Source organism: Lagenorhynchus albirostris, chromosome 9 (assembly GCF_949774975.1).
Source record: "Lagenorhynchus albirostris chromosome 9, mLagAlb1.1, whole genome shotgun sequence".
NCBI classification, from domain to species: domain Eukaryota; kingdom Metazoa; phylum Chordata; class Mammalia; order Artiodactyla; family Delphinidae; genus Lagenorhynchus; species Lagenorhynchus albirostris.
This window is the reverse complement of record NC_083103.1, coordinates 80530712-80551559: the sequence shown is the minus strand read 5'-3', so window position 1 is coordinate 80551559 and position 20848 is coordinate 80530712.

Here is a 20848-nt window from a genome sequence, read left to right as displayed (position 1 = left end):
AGCTAGATATAAAAACTGAAACCTGTAAGGAATAAAGAGCTACATAACATAAACTTCTGAAGGAGGAAAAGCATCACAGTCAAAATTAAAAGATAAACGATAATTTGAAAACATTTATAACAAACCAAAATTAACATCCAGAATATATGTTAAAAACTTCCATAAATTGTTAAGAAAAATATATACTCAGAAATTGCTTAAAATATATGAAAGTTTTCCACGAAGAAATAAAAAATGTATATAAGGAAATAAAAACATGATCAACACTGACAGTCGTCAGAAAAATACAACTTAAACCAGCTCAGAGATATCTCTTTTTATGTCCTCTACTCTAGAAATATTTAAAAACTTTAAATAAACAATACTGTAAACATTGAAGAAAAACAGGCACACAAAATATTAGAGGTGATGATCCAAATTGACATAGCCTTCCAGGAGGACATGTTGGCATTATTTATTGCAAGTTTAAGTGTATTTATTTTAATCAATCAATTCCACTTCTAGTTTTCTATCCTTCAGAAAGAGTTACATATTTGTATGTATAATGACATTCATGAAATGTTTCTGAGAATTAAAAACAGGAAAAAAACCAATATCAATTAATAGAGGATTAGTTGAAAGGAATGTTACCACATTGGTTATTGGGAGAAAATGCATCCAGAATTGTGGGACAGGTTCAAGGCAAGATGTCAGATTCTAGAGAGAGAAATGCAATCCTTTGGTAACCAGGTTATAACCTCAATAACTAGAAGTACCTGACCTCTGGACTGAACCAGGGGCTGACTGTTGTTATAGCCATACAATATGGCAGAAATTTGACTTCCACATCTGTTCTGTCTTTTCTGCATTAATGATTAGAGGGGTATCAGTTGTTCCCCTGGAATGATTAAGTGTTATGGTCTAAGCCTTGTGATTATAGCTAAATGACATGACAAACCAGTGGTTTCTAACCTTGACCTGCCACATCACCATTCTACTGGCATTATTTCCTTCAAGTACTATGGTGTAAATAATTTCAACATCCTGCAAAAAGTCAGTTCCACCTGGAAAGCTGGACTGCAAAGGATCAATTTTGTACAATTGTCAAGGAAGACAATTTTTCAAGAATTTTGTGAGTTGGTTGTTAAACTTTTGGTAGTTTGAAATGAGCAAGAATGAGAATATTTCCACCTCATAAGTCAGTGAAGGTAAAAATCAGGGCTTAGAATTTTTTTTTCCCATTGAACTGGTTGTTAAACACTTATCACATAACTGCTCTTATTTCTAACTTCTCATTATTAAATACTATTAAACACTTACAAGAATAAGGCAGAGCTAAAAAAAAAGAAGCAGAGCTGTTTTTACTGATATAAAATGATTTCTAATATACAATAATAACTTGAAAAGGTATTCTTATATAACAATACGATTTTTGTAGAAAAGAAAATCTTATATAAGTGTTTAGGTAGATTTGTAAATGCATAGAATTCAATCTACAAGAACACACATGGAGTAGCTGTCCAAGGTTAGTTGTGGAGGATCCTGGCAGGGTAGGATTTCTACTAACTGTCTATATAGAATATAAAATCTATGAAATATATTAGTTGTAAAATTTGCAATGAGACTATATCAATATGTTCTATGTAAATGTTTTAACATTAAAGCTAAATGACAGGGAAAATACTGCCAAACAATTATTAATGTGTTAATACTTTTAACACTAAGAAATTTCTAACAAAAATAAATATAATGAAGAAACCAATTTAAGAAACTAATGCACAGCAAGAGCACACAAGATAATAACTTACCATGGTGGCAAATAATCATAGCCAGAAATGGAAGAAAATAAAATTAAAATTGTCAAATATTCAAAATTTTCAAGTTATTGTTGAATATAAAAAATATGCCATTGGTACAGTAACATGAAAATTCTCCTATAATCCTGTGAGAATAACTGACTGATAATTGATATATTCTTGAAACAATTTTATCTATATATAACTTTAAATATGAAATAATTTATATAATTTTATCAATATATATATATCAATATATAAAGGCATAAACTTTAGCTTTGTTATTACAGATTTCTGAATATATATTAGGGAAATTTTCCCAGATTCAAAAAGTTTTTTTGTTGTTGTTGTTGTTTTGTTGTTTTGTTTTTTTTGTGGTACGCGGGCCTCTCACTGTTGTGGCCTCTCCCATTGCGGAGCACAGGCTCCGGACACGCAGGCTCAGTGGCCATGGCTCACGGGCCCAGCCCCTCTGAGGCATGTGGGATATTCCCGGACCGGGGCACGAACCCGTGTCCCCTGCATCGGCAGGCAGACTCTCAACCACTGCTCCACCAGGGAAGCCCACTACTGCTATTTTTTTAATGTTAAAAATTTAAAAATGAGGTACATATCGTGCGAGGCACCTGCCTTAATTCCTCCCCCAAATTTTCCTTTATGTAGCTAACTTCTACTCATCATTCAGAATCAACTTCATTGCCATTTTCTTAGAGGAGCTTTCTCTGCCCTCTTTCTAAGTTTCCTTTGTTATATATTCAGATGACACAGCTCTCATTTGTAATTATAGTTGTAATTCATTGTTTTGAAATTACAGATCTTACTTGACTTATGATGGGGTAACATCCCAATAAACCCATTTGTAACTTGAAAGTATTAAGTCAAAAATGCATGTAATAGGGCTTCCCTGGTGGCACAGTGGTTGAGAGTCCGCCTGCCAATACAGGGGACACTGGTTCGTGCCCCGGACCGGGAAGATCCCACATGCTGCGGAGCGGCTAGGCCCGTGAGCCATGGCTGCTGAGCCTGCACGTCCAGAGCCTGTGCTCCACAACGGGAGAGGCCACAACAGTGAGAGCCCCGCGTACTGCAGAAAAAAAAAAAAAAATTTCATGTAATACACCTAACCTACTGAACACTGTAGCTTAGCCTATCCTATCTTAAACGTGCTTATAACACTTACATTAGCCTACAGTTGGGCAAAAGCATCTAAAACAAAGTCTATTTTAGTATAAAATGTTGAATATCTCATGTAATTTATTGAATACTGTACTCAAAGTGAAAAACAGAATTGTTGTATGTGTACAGAATGGTTGTAAGTGTGTCCGTTTTTTACCCTTATGATAGTGTGGCTGAGTTCACTGTGCCTGGCTGCCCTGCCCAGCATCATGAGAGTACAGTACTGCCTATCACTAACCTGAGAAAAGGTCAAAAGTCAAAATTCAAAGTACAGTTTCTACTGAATCCATATTGCTTTCTCACCATTGTAGTGTTGAAAAATCATAAGTCTAACCATAGTAAGTTGAGGCCATCTGTATTTAATTGTAATTTTTACAAGAAATATAAAATAGACATACAAAAGAAGCTGTTTTTGCCTTATATTTGTGTATTTCCAGCTTCTAAAGATGGTACATTGGTAGATACTCCAAAATAAACTGAGTAAATAAAAATGATCCATAAATTTTTTGATTTCTTGATTGATATTAAAAATTAAAAACAGAAGGAAATGCTCCAAAATGATACCAGTGATTATCTAAGATTGTTGAGATTATATATGATATTTTTGTGTGTTCATATGTATGTTTCTATGCATAAATTGTGTTAGCCTTATCAAGTGACTGTCAACTATATAATGAGAAAGTCAATTATTATTATTTTTTTTAATTGTGGCAATAGGAGTTGATATGTCAAGAATAACAATGGAATTTTTTCAAATTATTACTGGCTAAAGTAGAAATTGAATGAAAAATTGAAGGAATTTATCCAAAATAATCTTAACGTAAATAACTATAAGCACAATCTTTCCATTTCATGTCATCTTGTACACATTATTTTACATTTATAATGTGTTTTTTAAGAGAAAATAAGTTATAATCTGGAAACAGGAATCAATAAATCTGGTCTCCTTACCTGGTTTTGCTGCTAATTTCTGGTCTAGGACAAATCATTTAGCTTTTCAGAGCCAAACTATTTGTAATCTATAATATGAGAATATTGGACTGTATTTTTTTCATCTTTAATATTTTCGTTTCCCAACTTTCCAGATTTACAGAAAGGATTGGTTGACTTTAAGAATGGAACTCAGGAAATCCCAATAATAGATTCCATTAATCCATATCTATGTCTATATGGAGAAAAAAAGAAAAGATTAAGTTTATGTGAGTTACCATGACTCATTAAAAGAGCACTAAACATGACAGGACCTGACATTTCCAGGTTCCTGGTGAGCAGACACAGATTGACAACCAGAAAGTTTATGATTATAGTCTCCACACATAAGAAGGTATAGCTTTCAACTTTATATACATCAGACAGTAAGTGACTCATGATTTTAGTGACTTAAATTACTTTCAGAGAGCATGACAACCAAAATAAATATAAATTCTTAACCTAAATAGGCACATGTTTTCCTATAGTTCTGTTGTTACTTGATATGTCTTGTTTATAAAGCAGATTGGATTAGTTATGTATGATATTGTAATACAGCAATACTAAAAGTGGTCATAAATTTCCCAGATGAGCACAGATAATTCCTTAAAAGGAAAAGAAATCCACTTTTACTTTCTACATATTTCATTCAATTTACATTTTGTTTCATATTTTTTCTCAAGAGGAAATATCTACAGCTTACTGAAAGCATCAAAACCCAACTCAACTAAAACCTTGGCTTATCAACTGCCGTAAAGGATCACCCACAGATATTTATTGTCTGGCTAATTTGGCCATGTTTTCTATTCCTTTTTTTTTTTTTTTTTTGGCGATATGTGTGCCTCTCACTGTTGTGGCCTCTCCCGTTGCTGAGCACAGGCTCCGGATGCGCAGGCTCAGCGGCCATGGCTCATGGGCCCAGCCGCTCCGCAGCATGTGGGATCTTCCTGGACCGGGGCACGAACCCGTGTCCCTTGCATCGGCAGGCGGACTCTCAACCACCAGGGAGGCCCATGTTTTCTATTCTTGAAGGTAAGTTTAGCTAATTGGCATTCTTCTGGCCACTCTGCTAATGAAATCAGGGCCACAAACAGGGACTATCTTTCTATCTTGGCTATGATCAGATTAAAAAAAAATCTTAGTAATATTTTTTTTAATTATTCTATCTATGAGTTAAGTTACAGTATGAAGAACGCTGGAAATTTAGGTATTAATGGAACTTGATATTTCTATTGCAATTAAGGAAAGAAAAAGAATGAGTAACAAAAGAAAGCATAAATACCTACTAATAATAAAGAAGCCATTTTAAAGCTAGTTTAGAAAATGAGAAGACTGCTTGCGACTGATGGGGTACAGAAGTAACCACAGTGGTCTTGCTAAGATCCCTAAAGCTGTGGTATATTGAGTGTTTTTGTTGAAATATGGTAATAAGAAAAATCTTTTTTTTTTTTTTATGTTAAGGCACCATCAGATTCACTATTCTGAAGCCATAGTCTAAACAATAAGGATGACCAGTTTGCAAATTTTCCCATTAGCTTACCACAGATAAAGGAATAAAAATAATTGTCAATGTAATATTGTTTGACAAAATTATTACTTCTATACAGAAGAAGGCTGTACCTCCAGATCTCAAAAGGAAATATTTCCTCTCTCCTAAGGTAGAAAAAAACAAGGCCATAGATTTTTAGGCTTTTTAAAAATATATTTTTCCCTGTGATTGTCTAATAATTTTAGAAGGTATATATATTTAGATTATTTGGTCATTGTTGATGAATTAGAAATATCAATTAAATAGAAATATTCTAAAATATAAAATAATTTCTTTATATGTTTATTATTAAAAAATGTCCCTAATAAAATATAATGTTTTAATTTCATGCTATAAAAATATAAGCAATCAATTTTTTTAAGGAAAGCATTTGGAAACCTCTCTTAAGTAATTAATTCTACTCAATAAGATATTCTTTCTTACTGAAGAGAATACATCTGATTGAAAGTTTGTATTTAAACAATTGTGAGGGGGGTTTTCCCTGGTGGCACAGTGGTTGGGAATCCACCTGCCAACACAGGGGACATGGGTTCGAGCCCTGGTCCAGGAAGAACCCACATGCCGAGGAGCAACTAAACCCGTGTGCCACAACTACTGAGTCTGTGCTCTAGCGCCCACAAGCCACAACTAATGAGCCCATGTGCCACAACTATGGAAGCCCGCAGGCCTAGAGCCTGCACTCCATAACAAGAGAAGCCACCACAATGAGAAGATTGCGCACCACAACAAAGAGTAGCACCTGCTCACTGCAACTAGAGAAAGCCCACACGCAGCAACAAAGACCAAACGCAGCCAAAAATAAATAAATAAATAATAAAATAAATTAAAAAAAAAATTGTGAGACTGTCTTCTCCTCTTATCATACCAGCTCTGTCCTATACCTTCTCTTTACTCCAGGTCTCATGGTGTCTGTTAACCTTTTGTGTATCCAATCTTTCCTGATGGACTAAAAATCATTGACTCACATTGAATAAATGTGTCTGTATAGGGGTTGCTCCAGTGTCTCTTGGAACATAATTTGTTCCCTGAGAGTAGGTATTATTATTTAAATGTTTTTATCTCATCAAAATTAATATGTTGAAATATTAACCCCCACGTGGGATGGTATGGAGGTAGGGCCTGAGACAGCGGCCTCACAAGTAAAATTAGTGCCCTTATAAGAGATCAGAGAGCAAGCTCACTCTTTCTGCCATGTGAGGATGTACCAGGAAGTCATCATCTGCAACCTGGAAGGGGGCCCTAACTAGAACCCAGCTATCCTGGCACAATGATATCCAATTTCCAAACACCAGAACTGTAAGTAATCAATTTTTGTTGTTGATAAATCACCCAGTTTATGGTATTTTTTTATAGTAGGCTAAGTTGTCGAAGATAGTAAGAAAGACTTACAAGGAAATGTTATTACTACTATTAATAAGGCTAACATTTATTGAACACTTGTTAAAATGTCAGGCTCTATGTTAAGTGCTTTATGTTCACTCTTTTAATCCACTCTGAAACCCCACGGAATAGGATCTTTTTTGGGTTTTTTAAAATTTTATTTAATTTATTTTTTTATACAGCACGTTCTTATTAGTTATCCATTTTATACATATTAGTGTGTATATGTCAATCCCAATCTCCTAATTAATCACAGCACCACCAACCCCCTCCACCACTTTCACCCCTTGGTGTCCATATATTTGTTCTCTACATTGGTGTCTCAATTTCTGCCCTGCAAACCAGTTCATCTGTACCATTTTTCTAGGTTCCACATATATGCGTTAATATACTATATTTGTTTTTCTTTCTGACTTACTTCACACTGTATGACAGTCTCTAGATTCATCCACATCTCTACAAATGACTCAATTTTGCTCCTTTCTATGGCTGAGTAATATTCCATTGTATATATGTACCATATCTTCTTTATCCATTCATCTGTCGATGGGCATTTATGTTGCTTCCATGACCTGGCTATTGTAAATAGTGCTGCAATGAACATTGGGGTTCATGTGCCTTTTTGAATTATGGTTTTCTCTGGGTATATGCCCAATAGTGGGATTGCTGGGTGATATAGTAACTCTATTTTTAGTTTTTTAAGGAATGTCCATACTGCTCTCCATAGTGACTGTAACAATTTATATTCTCACTAACAGTGCAAGAGGCTTCCCTTTTCTCCACACCGTCTCCAGCATTTGTTGTTTGTAGATTTTCTGATGATGCCCATTCTAACTGGTGTGAAGTGATGCCTCATTGTAATTTTGATTTTCATTTCTCTAATAATTAGTGATATTGAGCAGCTTTTCATGTGCATCTTGGGCATCTGTATGTCTTTTTTGGAGAAATGTCTATTTAGGTCTTCTGCCCATTTTTGTATTGGGTTGTTTGTTTTTTTAATATTGAGCTGCATGAGCTGTTTATATATTTTAGAGAGTAATCCTTTGTCCGTTGATTCATTTGCAAATGTTTTCTCCCATTCTGAGGGTTGTCTTTTTGTCTTGTTTGTAGTTTGCTTTGCTTTGCAAAAGCTTTTAAGTTTAATTAGGTCCCATTTGTTTATTTTTGTTTTTATTTCTATTACTCTAGGAAGTGGATCAAAAAAGATCTTGCTGTAATTTATATCAAAGAGTGTTCTTCCTATGTTTTCCTATAAGAGTTTTATAGTGTCTGGTCTTACATTTAGGTCTCTAATCCCTTTTGAGTTTATTTTTGTGTATGGTGTTAGGGAGTGTTCTAATTTCATTCTTTTACATGTAGCTGTCCCGTTTTCCCAGCATAACTTATTGAAGAGACTGTCTTTTCTCCATTATGTATCCTTGCCTCCTTTGCCACAGATTTGTTGATCATAGGTGCATGGGTTTATCTCTGGGCTTTCTATTCTGTTCCATTGATCTATATCTCTGTTTTTGTGCCAGTACCATATTGTCTTGATTACTGTAGCTTTGTAGTATAGTCTGAAGCCAGGGAGTCTGATTCCTCCAGGTCAGCTTTTTTCCCTCAAGACTGCTTTGGCTATTCAGGGTCTTTTTTGTCTCCATACAAATTTTAAGATTTTTTGTTCTAGTTCTGTAAAAAATGCCATTGGTAATTTGATAGGGATTGCATTGAATCTGTAGATTGCTATGGGTAGTATAGTCATTTTCATAATATTGAATTTTCCAATCCAAGAACAAGGTATATCTCTCCATCAGTTTGTATCATCTTTAATTTCGTTCATCAGTGTCACAGTTTTCAACATACAGGTCTTTTATCTCCCTAGGTAGGTTTATTCCTATGTATTTTATTCTTCTGCTTGCAATGGTAAATGGGAGTGTATCCTTAGTTTCTCTTTCAGATTTTTCATCATTATTATATAGGAATGCAAGAGATTTCTGTGCATAAATTTGGTGTCCTGCAACTTTACTAAATTCATTGTTTAGCTCTACTAGTTTTCTGGTGGCATCTTTAGGATTGTCTATGTATAGTATCATGTCATCTGCAAACAGTAACAGTTTTACTTCTTCTTTTCCAATTTGTATTCCTTTTATTTCTTTTTTTTTCTCGGATTGCCATGGCTAGGACTTCCAAAACTATGTAGAAAAATAGTGGTGAGAGTGGACATCCTTGTCTTGCTCCTGATTTTAGAGGAAACGTTTTCAGTTTTTCATCATTGAGAATGATGTTTGCTGTGGGTTTGTCATATATGCCTTTATTATGTTGAGGTAGGTTCCCTCTATGCCCACTTTCTGGAGAGTTTTTATCATAAATGGGTGTTGAATTTTGTTAAAAGCTTTTTCTGCATCTATTGAAATGATCATATGCTTTTTATTTTTCAATTTGTTAACATGGTGTATCACATTGATTGATTTGCGTATATCGAACAATCTTCACATCACTGGGATTAATCCCTCTTAATCATGGTGTATGATCCTTTTAATGTGTTGTTGGATTCTGTTTGCTAGTATTTTGTTGAGGATTTTTGCATCTATATTCATCAGTGATATTGGTCTGTAATTTTCATTTTTTAGTAATGTCTTTGTCTGGTTTTGGTATCAGGGTATTGGTGGCCTCATAATGAGTTTGGGAGTGTTCCTTCCTCTGCAGTTTTTTGGAAGAGTTTGAGAAGGATGGGTGTTAGCTCTTCTCTAAATGTCTGATAGAATTCTCCTGTGAAGTCATCTGGTCCTGGACTTTTGTTTCTTGAAGATTTTTAATCACAGTTTCAATTTCATTACTTGTGATTGGTCTGTTCATATTTTCTAATTCTTCCTGGTTCAGTCTTGAAAGGATATACCTTTCTAAGAATTTATCCATTTCTTCCAGGTTGTCCATTTTATTGGTATAGAGTTGCTTGTAGTAGTCTCTCAGGATGCTTTGTATTTCTTCAGTGTCTGTTGGAACTTCTCCTTTCTCATTTCTAATTTTATTGATTTGAGTCTTCTCCCTCTTTTTCTTGCTGAGTCTGGCTAATGGTTTATAAATTTTGTTTATTTCTCACAGAACCAGCTTTTAGTTTTATTGATCTTTGCTATTGTTCCTTTTGTTTCTATTTCATTTATTTCTGCTCGGATCTTTACAATTTCTTTCCTCCTTCTAACTTTGGGTTTCCTGTGCTCTTCTTTCTCTAATTCCCTTAGGTGTAAGGTTAGATTTTTTATTTGTGATTTTTCTTGTTTCTTGAGGTAGGACTGTATTGCTATAAACTTCCCTCTTAGAACTGCTTTTGCTGCATCCCATAGGTTTTGGATCATCTTGTTTTCATTGTCTTTTGTCTCTAGGTATTTTTTTATTTCCTCTTTGATTTCTTCAGTCTTCTCTTGGCTATTAAGTAGTGTATTGTTTAGCCTCCATGTGTTTTTATTTTTTACAGATTTTTTCCTGTAATTGATTTCTAATCTCATAGTATTCTGATCAGAAAAGATGCTTGATATGATTTCAATTTTCTTAAATTTACTGAGGCTTGATTTTGTGACCCAAGGTGTGAACTATCCTGGAGAATGTTCCATGTGCAGTTGAGAGGAACGTATAATCTGCTGTTATTGGATGGAATGTCCTAAAAATGTCAATTAAATCTATTTGGTCTATTGTGCCATTTAACGCTTGTGTTTCCTTATTAATTTTCTGTTTGGATGATCTGTCCATTGATGTAACTGAGGTGTTAAAGTCCCCCATTATTATTGTGTTACTGTTGATTTCCTCTTTTATAGCTGTTAGCAGTTGCCTTATGTATTGAGGTGTTCCTATGTTGGGGGCATATATATTTATAATTGTTATATCTTCTTCTTGGATCTGTCCCTTGATCATTATGTAGTGTCCTCCTTTGTCTCTTGTAACATTCTTTATTTTAAAGTCTATTTTATCTGATATGAGTATTGCTACTTCAGCTTTCTTTTGATTTCAATTTGCATGGAATATCTTTTTCCATCCCCTCACTTTCTGTCTGTACGTGTCCCTAGGTCTGAAGTGGGTCTCTTGTAGAAAACATATTTATGGGTCTTGTCTTTGTATCCATTCATACAGCCTGTGTCTTTTTGTTGGAGCATTTAATCCATTCATATTTAAGGTAATTATCAATATGTATGTTCCTGTTACCATTTTCTTAATTGTTTTGGGTTTGTTTGTGTAGGTCCTTTTCTTCTCTTGTGTTTCCCACTTAGAGAAGTTCCTTTAGCATTTGTTGTAGAGCTGGTTTTGTGGTGCTGAATTCTCTTAGCCTTTACTTCTCTGTAAAGCTTTTGATTTCTCCATCGAATCTGAATGAGATCCTTACTGGGTAGAGTAGTCTTGATTGTAAGTTCTTCCCTTTCATCTCTTTAAATATGTCATGACATGCCCTGCTGACCTGTAGAGTTTCTGCTGAGAAATCATCTGTTAACCTTATGGGAGTTCCCTTATCTGTTGTCATTTTTCCCTTGCTTCTTTCAATATTTTTTCTTTGTCTTTAATTTTTGCCAATTTGATTACTATGTGTCTTGGCATGTTTCTCCTTGGGTTTATCCTGGATGGGACTCTCTGTGTTTCCTGGACTTGGGTGGCTATTTCCTTTCCCATGTTAGGGAAGTTTTTGACTATAATCTCTTTAAATATTTTCTCGGGTCCTTTCTCTTCTCCTTCTGGGACCCCCTATAATGCAAATGTTGTTACGTTTAATGTTGCCCCAGAAGTCTCTTAGGCTGTCTTCATTTATTTTCATTCTTTTTTCTTTATTCTGTTCTGCAGAAGTTAATTCCACCATTCTGTCTTCCAGGTCACTTATGTGTTCTTCTGCCTCAGTTATTCTGCTATTGATTCTTTCTAGTGTATTTTTCATTTCAGTTATTGTATTGTTCATCTCTGTGTTTTGTTCCTTAATTCTTATAGGCCTTTGTTAAACATTTCTTGCATCTTCTCTACCTTTGCCTACATTCTTTTTCAGAGGTCCTGGATCATCTTCACTATCATTATTCTGAATTCTTTTTCTGGAAGGTTGCCTATGTCCACTTCATTTAGTTGTTTTTCTGGGGTTTTATCTTGTTCCTTCATATGGTACATAACTCTCTGCCTTTTCATCTTGTCTATCTTTCTGTGAATGTGGTTTTTATTCCACAGGCTGCAAGATTGAAATTCTTGCTTCTGCTGTCTGCCCTCTGGTGGATGAGGCCATCAAAGAGGCTTGAGCAAGTTAACTGATGGGAGGGACTGGTGGTGGGTAGAGTGGGCTGTTGCTCTGGTTGGCAGCGCTCAGTAAAAATTTAATCCACTTGTCTGCTGATGGGTGGAGCTGGGTTCCCTCTCTATTGGTTGTTTGGCCTGACGTGACCCACCACTGGAGCCTACCTAAGCTCTTTGGTGGGGCTAATGGTGGACTCTGGGAGGGCTCACACCAAGGATTACTTCCTAGAATTTCTGCTGCCAGTGTCCTTGTCCTCATGGTGAGACACAGACACCCTTCACCTCTGCCAGAGACCCTCAAACACTAGCAGGTTGGTCTGGTTCTGTCTCCAATGGGGTCACTGCTCCTTTCCCTGGGTCCTGATGTGCACACTCTTTCGTGTGTGCCCTCCAAGAGTGGAGTCTCTTTTTTCCCCAGTCCTGTCAAAGTCCTACAGTCAAATCCTGGTAGACTTTAAAGTCTGATTCTCTAGGAATTCCTCCCCCCATTGCCAGACCCCCAGGTTGGGAAGACTGACGTGGGGCTCAGAACCTTCAATCCAGTGGGTGGACTTCTGTGGTATAAGTGTTCTACAGTTTGTGAGTCATCCACCCAGCAGTTATGGGATTTGATTTTATTGTGATTGCGCCCCTCCTACCATCTCATTGTGGCTTCTCCTTTGTCTTTGGATGTGAGGTATGTTTTTTGGTGTGTCCCAGTGTCTTCCTGTCGATGATTGTTCAGCAGTTATTTGTGATTCCAGTGGTCTCACACGAGGGAGTGAGAGCACATCCTTCTACTCCTCCATCTTGAACCAATCTCTCTAGGATCTATTATTAATTATCCCCACATTAGAGATAAGGACTGGATCTTAGATAGGTCACACAGCTGCTAAGTCACAGAGTTGAGGTTCAAACTAATTCCAGAGCACTGTGTAAAACTGACTCATGTGTATTGAGATTCTAACCATTGGTTTCTCACCTTTCTGTTTTAGGAAAGGAATTTTCTGTTTCTGTGTTTTATCTTTACATTTCTCTTTTAACTTTTATTTCCTCCAGAAAGGGACCTCATTTTGCCTAAGGGAGAACCATGATTGCATATTGATAATAATCGTATGAGAATTTTTACAAGTCATATTACTAAATATGTTTTTATAGTCCAGAGATCTTATAAATCACATGTAGGCAAACACAGAAAAATGGTTAAGATTCAGCTTGTTAGGGTGACATAACTGTGACATCTCCATTTCCCTAGAAACAAGTTGAGATTAGAAAGCACAGAGAATAGTAATAAATGAGTTCTTTCTTGGACATAAATATTTGAATTTTGTTAGATTTTCTCAGAAATAATCTGAAAGTAAAGTATTTCTCTAATGCAGATAGAAGAGCAAAACAATAGCAAAAAATAATTTTGATCTATTACTTTACCTAAGAAATCAACCTCTAAAACACATGCACTGGTGATACTAGTTGACTATACCACTATTAGAGGAGAAAATGTAGCAAATTCAACCAAAGTTGTACACATAATAGAAAAATATGACTTATGTGAAGAAAGAAGCTGACAGAGGAAAGGAGGAAGATTTTAAAAATATTATTTCATCATTCCATTCTTACATGTTTTTAATGAGAATGTTCGTTGTAATCAGGATCTCTTATCATCAAGAAAGAATATTTCAGTGATTAACATATACACACTACTATATATAAAATAGATAAGTAACAACTGTATACCACAGGGAACTATACTCAATATTTAGTAAAACCCTATAAGGGAAAAGAATCTAAAAAGGAAAAAAAAATTATGTATATATATATATATATATATATATATATATATAACTGAATCACTGTGCTGTACACCTGAAACTAACATGACATTGTAAATCAACTCTACTTTAATTTAAAAAAAATATTGACATAAAAGAAAATTATAAATAAATAAATAAAATGTACTTACTAAATTAAAAGAAAAATAAAAGAAAGCAGAGTTCACAACAGAGGTCACCACACTTTTCTATGAAGAGTAAGATAGTAAATATTTTAGTCTTTGCAGCCTATTTAGTCTCTGTCACAACTATTCAACTCTGTCATTGTAGTACAAAAGCAAAAGTAAACATGGACTTACATAAGCAAATGGGAATAACCATTTTCCAATAAAACTGTATTAATACAAAAAAATCGATAACCAGCCTGCAGGCCAAAGATTCCCAAGCCCTGCTCTAGAAGAGAGAGAAAAATATTTAGAAATACAAATCCTCCTGATAAAAAGAACTGAGACTACTACTTAATGATGGAATCTTAAAAGATCACATTGGATAGCTTGTCAAAATGATTACTAAGGATGTGCTAACATTCTTTACATTATTTGTGGGTATAAGCACAGAAAGAATACATTCTATAGCTTGAGGCACTGAGATCCAATAAAGAATGAGAAGCTTTTTAGCAAAGTCAAGGTAACATCATCATACATGTGCTGAGCTTGAGTGATTATTAAACATTCTATGGCAGCATGATGGGAGAACTTTATGAGAAAACAAATCTACATAGAAAGATATTAATCAGATATGAGACCATTTCAGGATCTCAAATGTGTGATAATGGACAATCTCTAAGCTCTTTATTGAGGTCCTTATAGACACATGTGCCATGTTCATCCTTGTTATTCTTCACTCTAAAATTTGTAGATGATTTTAAAAGTAGTGTGCAGTCATTTGCAATGCATACACACCTATGCATACACATGCAAATAGGTAAAAAGGAAAAAGGTGTACTATTTGAAGAACTAGCACCTTTATGCACAAAAGCACCGTGGAAGATACAGATTTGAGCTTCAGTGAGTGATGAGAACAAAGGCCATTTGTCAAAGCATTCTCCTTGTTGACTGTGATTACAGTCACTTCTAAAAGGTCTTTACCGACACTTTGACCACATATCACCTGCTCAACAAGCTCAATTACAGCAAACAAAGGATAATCATTCTTTCTCTAGATAGCAAAGCTTGTAGTCACTGCCCAATAATCCAGGGATGAAAACTGGACAGATCTTATAATAAATTTATTTAAAAAATGACACCAAATCTGCTTTTCCTTATGTTTTACATACATTGTGGATCATACCATCATTTATGCAATCATACAAGTTAGAAATATAGAAATATTCTCCCACTCTCCACTCCCAAGCCCTCACAATCTTATAGATTCTATCTTCACACCATTTCTCAAGCCTGGCCCTACCTCTCTACATCCATTGCTACTGCCTTCCTTATGACCATCATTGAATCTTAGCTATATAGTAGAATAGTCTCCTACAACACCTATCGCTTGTATTTTTAAAAATCTCTATTTCATGCAAGTCAGAACCACAATGAAATATCATCGTATACCTGTTAGAATGGCTATCATCAAAGAGACAATGAGCATTGGGGAGGATGTGGATAAATAGGAACACTTGTGCACTGTTTGTGGGAATGTAAATTGGAATAGCCACTGTGGAAAAGAGTACAGAGGTTCCTCAAAAAAATAAAAACAGAACTACAATAGGATCCAGCAAACCAGCTTCTGAGTATATATCTGAAGGAAATGAAATTGCAATCTTGAAGATATATATATATCTTCAAGATATACCTGCACCCTCATATTCATTGCAGTATTATTCACAATAGCTAAGAAATGGGAACAACATGTGTCCATTGACAGATGAATGGATAAAGAAGGTGTGTGTGTGTGTGTGTGTGTGTGTATACACAATTATACAATAGAATGGTACTCAACTATTAAAGAGAAGAAAAGCCTGCCATTTATGAAAATATGAATGAATCTTAAGGGCATGGACCTTACTAAGTGAAATTAGTCACACAGAGAAAGACAAATACTGTTAGATCTCACCTATATTTGGAATAAAAAAAAAACAAACTCATAGAAAGAAAGAACAGATTGGTGGTTGCCAGGGGCTATGGTGTGGGGGAAATGGAAAGATATTAGTCAAAGGATACAAACTTCCAGTCAGAAGATGAATAAGTTCTGGAGATCTGATGTATAGCATTGTGACTATAGTTAACAACACTGTATGTTATACTTGAAGTTGATAAAAAGTAGATCTTAAATGTTTTCACCACACACACAGACACAAAGGTAACTCTGTGAAGTGATGGATGTGTTAACTAAACTTATTGTGGTATTTCATAATATATACATATACTGAATAATCACACTGTACACCTCAAAATTACACAATGCCATATATCAATCATATTTCAATAAACCTTGAAAAATTATACTTCAATAAATCTAGGGAATAATCTCTATTTTATCCCTTACATTGATACTAGAATTGTCTTTTCAAAATGCAAAACTTATTATGTTTTTCTTACTTTTAAATCTGCGAATGAATAAACTATGCATATATGATAAACTCCAAATTCTTTGGCAGGGCATATCAAACTCTCCATGATCTACTCCTGATCTAAAATGCAATAAATGTACCATTTCTCTTTCTTCTGGCAGCCAAACCTTCTTTCCTGGCTACAGTTATGGGCACATGACCCAAACTGAGCTATCATAAAACTCATTATACCCATACATGTTGATTGGTAGAGAAGTTGGTATATAACCCAAAGTCTATTAGTGTCATCTCCTAAAAACTTCTAAATCCAAGTAGGGAAAGATCATTCTTTTCAACTTTAGTCTGTGGATAAAGAACACTGAGTATAAGACTGAGGTCTATTTTCAAAGACCCTATCCTCCACATCACTATTACGTTGCAGTAGAGAAAGAAGAATCTGCACAGAGAAAAGTAAAAATAAGAAGTGGACAGCATAGTTTAAGTCCCTGGTTACAGCTGTCCCTAACCTTAGCTTCCATCTACCCTATTACACTCTGTTCTTCCATTTTGTCACATGGTCTAATGCTTCCTGTTTTGTCTTAAACTGCTGTATTGGGTGTTTTCATATGTGACCAAAGAGTTTTGACTAATGTAAACGGCCTGGCTTTAGTCCTTTTCTCCCTGGCTTTAGTCCTTAGTGTCACAACTTTGAAGACCTGCTTCATATCCATAGCTGCAACTTTATCCCAGGACTCTTTTTTGAAATGATCCTAAGGGCAGAGTCAAAGGCTCAGCATATCCTTTTGCCTTCCTTAATTTCATTCTTGTCTTTCCTAAGGCTTGATTATTTCATTTTTATGAATCCCAACAGGTAGACTGTGAAAAGCTTTGGAATTCAACAATGGGATCTTCCAAGAGCACTGAGAGGTTATGATGTCACCAGATAGAAATAAATTTCGTTGGAAAAAGTCATCTCCTGGTGAAGTGGGCATTTCTGAGACAAGGTAAGCAACGGTTTGTCCACTGAAGGATTATAGGGAAAGAAGAAGAGTTTAGATGATGAAAATTGACTCATAATAGCCCCAAATAGCTTATAGCAAATAATCATTATCATTTTGTGATACTGGTGAAATACTGTAGTCAGAAAGCCTGAGTGTTTGCTTGAATCCTTTGACAAATAATTTAATCTTGTTGAGTTTCAGTTTCCTTCCCTATTATTGGGTATGAATAATTTATATTGCTATATCATAGTTATGGTGTGATGATGAAATAATTAATGAATGGATAAACTGAAAATTAGGTAGAGCTTTGCAAATGAGAGAGTCTTAAACGTAATAGTGTAAGCCAAAAAAGTAAGTCTCAGATGGCAGACCATCAGATGCTGAGACAGCCTAGTGAGACAAGAGACTCTTTAACCCACCACCCACAGTCACACTCACTCACACTCACACAATAGGGGCTATATTTTCTATTTACTTACCTATTAGCACTGCCAAAAGTTAAAATAGTACTACTTTCCAAATAATTTAACTTTTTGAGGATAACAGAAAAAAATATCATTTCTTGTTTTCAAGTCCTGGATTCAATAAGTAATATAAATATGACACTTGTGAAAGACATGGCAATTTCACTGATACTGCTAAAAATTAAACAAGAAAAAAATATTATATGGGATCTTCTTTAAGAGTTTTTATTTGGCTAATACTGCAAGACTTCAAGATATTAGGTTTATTAAACAACATAGCAAGAACACCCAATTTCAGCATTGTGACAGGCCCATTGATAAAACCTGCCCAGGCAGAAAACCAAGTTGGGGAAATTGACAGTTCATTATCACTCTTCTCCTGAAGTAAAGGAAATATCCTTAGAAACTTGAATCCATCCATCCTCTTTTAAGCAGAGAGTACATTAGTCTTTTTCCTTTATTAAAATGAGCACAAATTGAAAATTCATAGATTGATTTCCTCTATTCAGTCTTGGTTTGAAACTTAACTTCCTACAGATTTTAACAGGTATTTTTTGAGTCTGAGTCTCCTGGTAACACCTTCTAAATGTAGCTCTGACCTTATGACAGCAAAGAAGGTAGTTCCAACTTGATAAAAACTTATAGAAAATGTAGTGTCTCCTTATAAATACAAGAAAATAGCAAAGATGATTATTTTTTCATCACTAAATTCTAAGATTTGCAGATTTAGCATTATAGTAGTCCTTTGTTGTAAATATAAAGTCATATAATCAGCAGTTCCATTTTTTGATATTTATATGCCTTCCTGCAGGATTTATGGAGCACATACTGTGTGTGAGGAATTGAGCTGGAAACAGACATATAAATACACCATGGCACTAAATTAAAAAAAACATCAAATTTGGCTTCTCTAAAGTATAGAGTGTGGCAGGAATTATGGAGTTTGACTTCTGAGAGTAGGTCATAAAAGACATTGTTGGTACATAAATAGAAGATGACAGAGTAGAAAGACTCTGAGCTCACCTCTCACAGCCACAAAATTACAATTATTTACATAATAACTATTGAAGAAAAAGACTGAAACCTATCAGAAAAGATATTCTATAACTAAAATTATAAAGAAGGAACTACAACAAGATGGGTAGGAGAGGTGGAGTTGTGGTATAGTCAAGAGTCATACCCCCAGATGGGTGATCCACAAAAGGCAGAAAAATTAGAATTGCAGAGGTACTCCCTAGGGAGAAAGGAGTCTGAGCCCCACATTGGGCTCCCAAGACTGGGGTTCCTGTATTGGGAAGATGAGCCCCAGAATATTTGTCTTTGTAGGCCAGTGGGATTTATGTTTAGGAGACTCAGACTGATGTGGGAAATAGAGACTCCACTCTTAAAGCGTTCATGCAAAATCTCACATGCTCTGTGACCCAGGGCAGAAGCAGTAATTTGAAAGGAACCTGGGTCAGACCTACCTGTTGATCTTGGAGAGCCTCATAGAGGGGTGGGAGGCAATTGGAGCTCACCCTGGGGACATTAGACACTGTAGCAGCCATTTTTGGTAGCTAATTCTACCACATGGACACTGACAAGCACCATTTAGGAATCCTCCCTCTAGCTTATAAGCCTAGGACCCAGCTCTGCACCTGCCCACCAGCCCGTACACACAAGTACTGGGCAGCCTCAGGCCAATTAACTAACTGGTCAAGGACACAGCCCTGTCAACCAGCAGATAGGTTGCCTTAAGACGCCCTGAGCCCACAGCCACCCCTGGACACAGCTATACTTATTAGAGGACTCAGGATCTGACCCCACACACTAATGCACAGGCATTAGACCTGAGACACCAGGGTCTTGCAGCTAGAGACCTAGAGATCCAGCTCTGCTTACCAGTGGGCAGGTACCAGCCCCAGAATGCCCTGGCCTGCAGCCCCACCCACCAGTGAGTCTGCTCTAGACATGGGAATAGCCTCATTCACCAGTGTGCAGACACCAGTCTTAAGATAACCATAGTCCTTCAGTCTGCTGTGACAGGACCCAATCTTTCTACAAGCAGGTCAGCACAAGTCCTGGGACCTAATCTCTTGACCTTGACTCCACCCACCAATGAGCCAGCACTATCTTCAGGACCTCCCAGAATTCAATAGGCAGCCACATTGTGAAAGGTTCCATCAACCAGTGGCTGGCAGCATTCACACGAGGTAGGTCTGGGCAATCAACTGGACTAGGGGCAGGCATGTCTACCAGACCATCCACAGTAAAACTTCAACCTGCCTCAACAGAAGCACCCTGCAGCCAACATAGGAAGCATACCTAGAACATATAGATCTGGCGACCCAAGCAGAGTGTGCTATTGAGACACACAGGACATCTCTTACAGAAGGCCACTTCTCCAAGTCAGCAAATGTAACAAATGTACAAGATACACAGAAATAAAAGCCGGAAGTTAGGCAAAATGAGGGAACAAAGGAACATGTTCTAAGTAAAAGGACAAGTTAAAACCCCAGATAAATTAAGTAAAGTGGAGATAGGCAATCTACCCGAGAAAGAGTTCAAGTTAATGATCATTAAAATGACAAAAGAAGCAGGGAGAAGAATGGATGAACAGAGGGAGAAGTAAGAAGTTTTTAACAAGGGTTAGAAACTATAAAGAACAACCAAACGGAGATGAAGAATGTAATACTGCAATGAAAAATCCACTAGAAGGAATCAAGAGTACACTAAATGATGCAGAAGAACAGATCAGTGAACTGGAAGATACAGGAGTAGAAATTACTGAAGCTGAACAGAAAAATAGAATGAGAAGAAATGAGAACAGATTAAGAGACCTCTGAGACAACATCTAGTATTATAGGGGCCCCAGGATGAGAAGAGAGAAAGGGACGGAGAGCATACCTAAAGATATAATAGCTGAAAACTTCCATAACCTGGGAAAGGAAACAAACATCCAAGTCCAGGAAGCAAAAGGTATCCCAAACAGAATCAACAAAAAGATTACCACATCAAGAC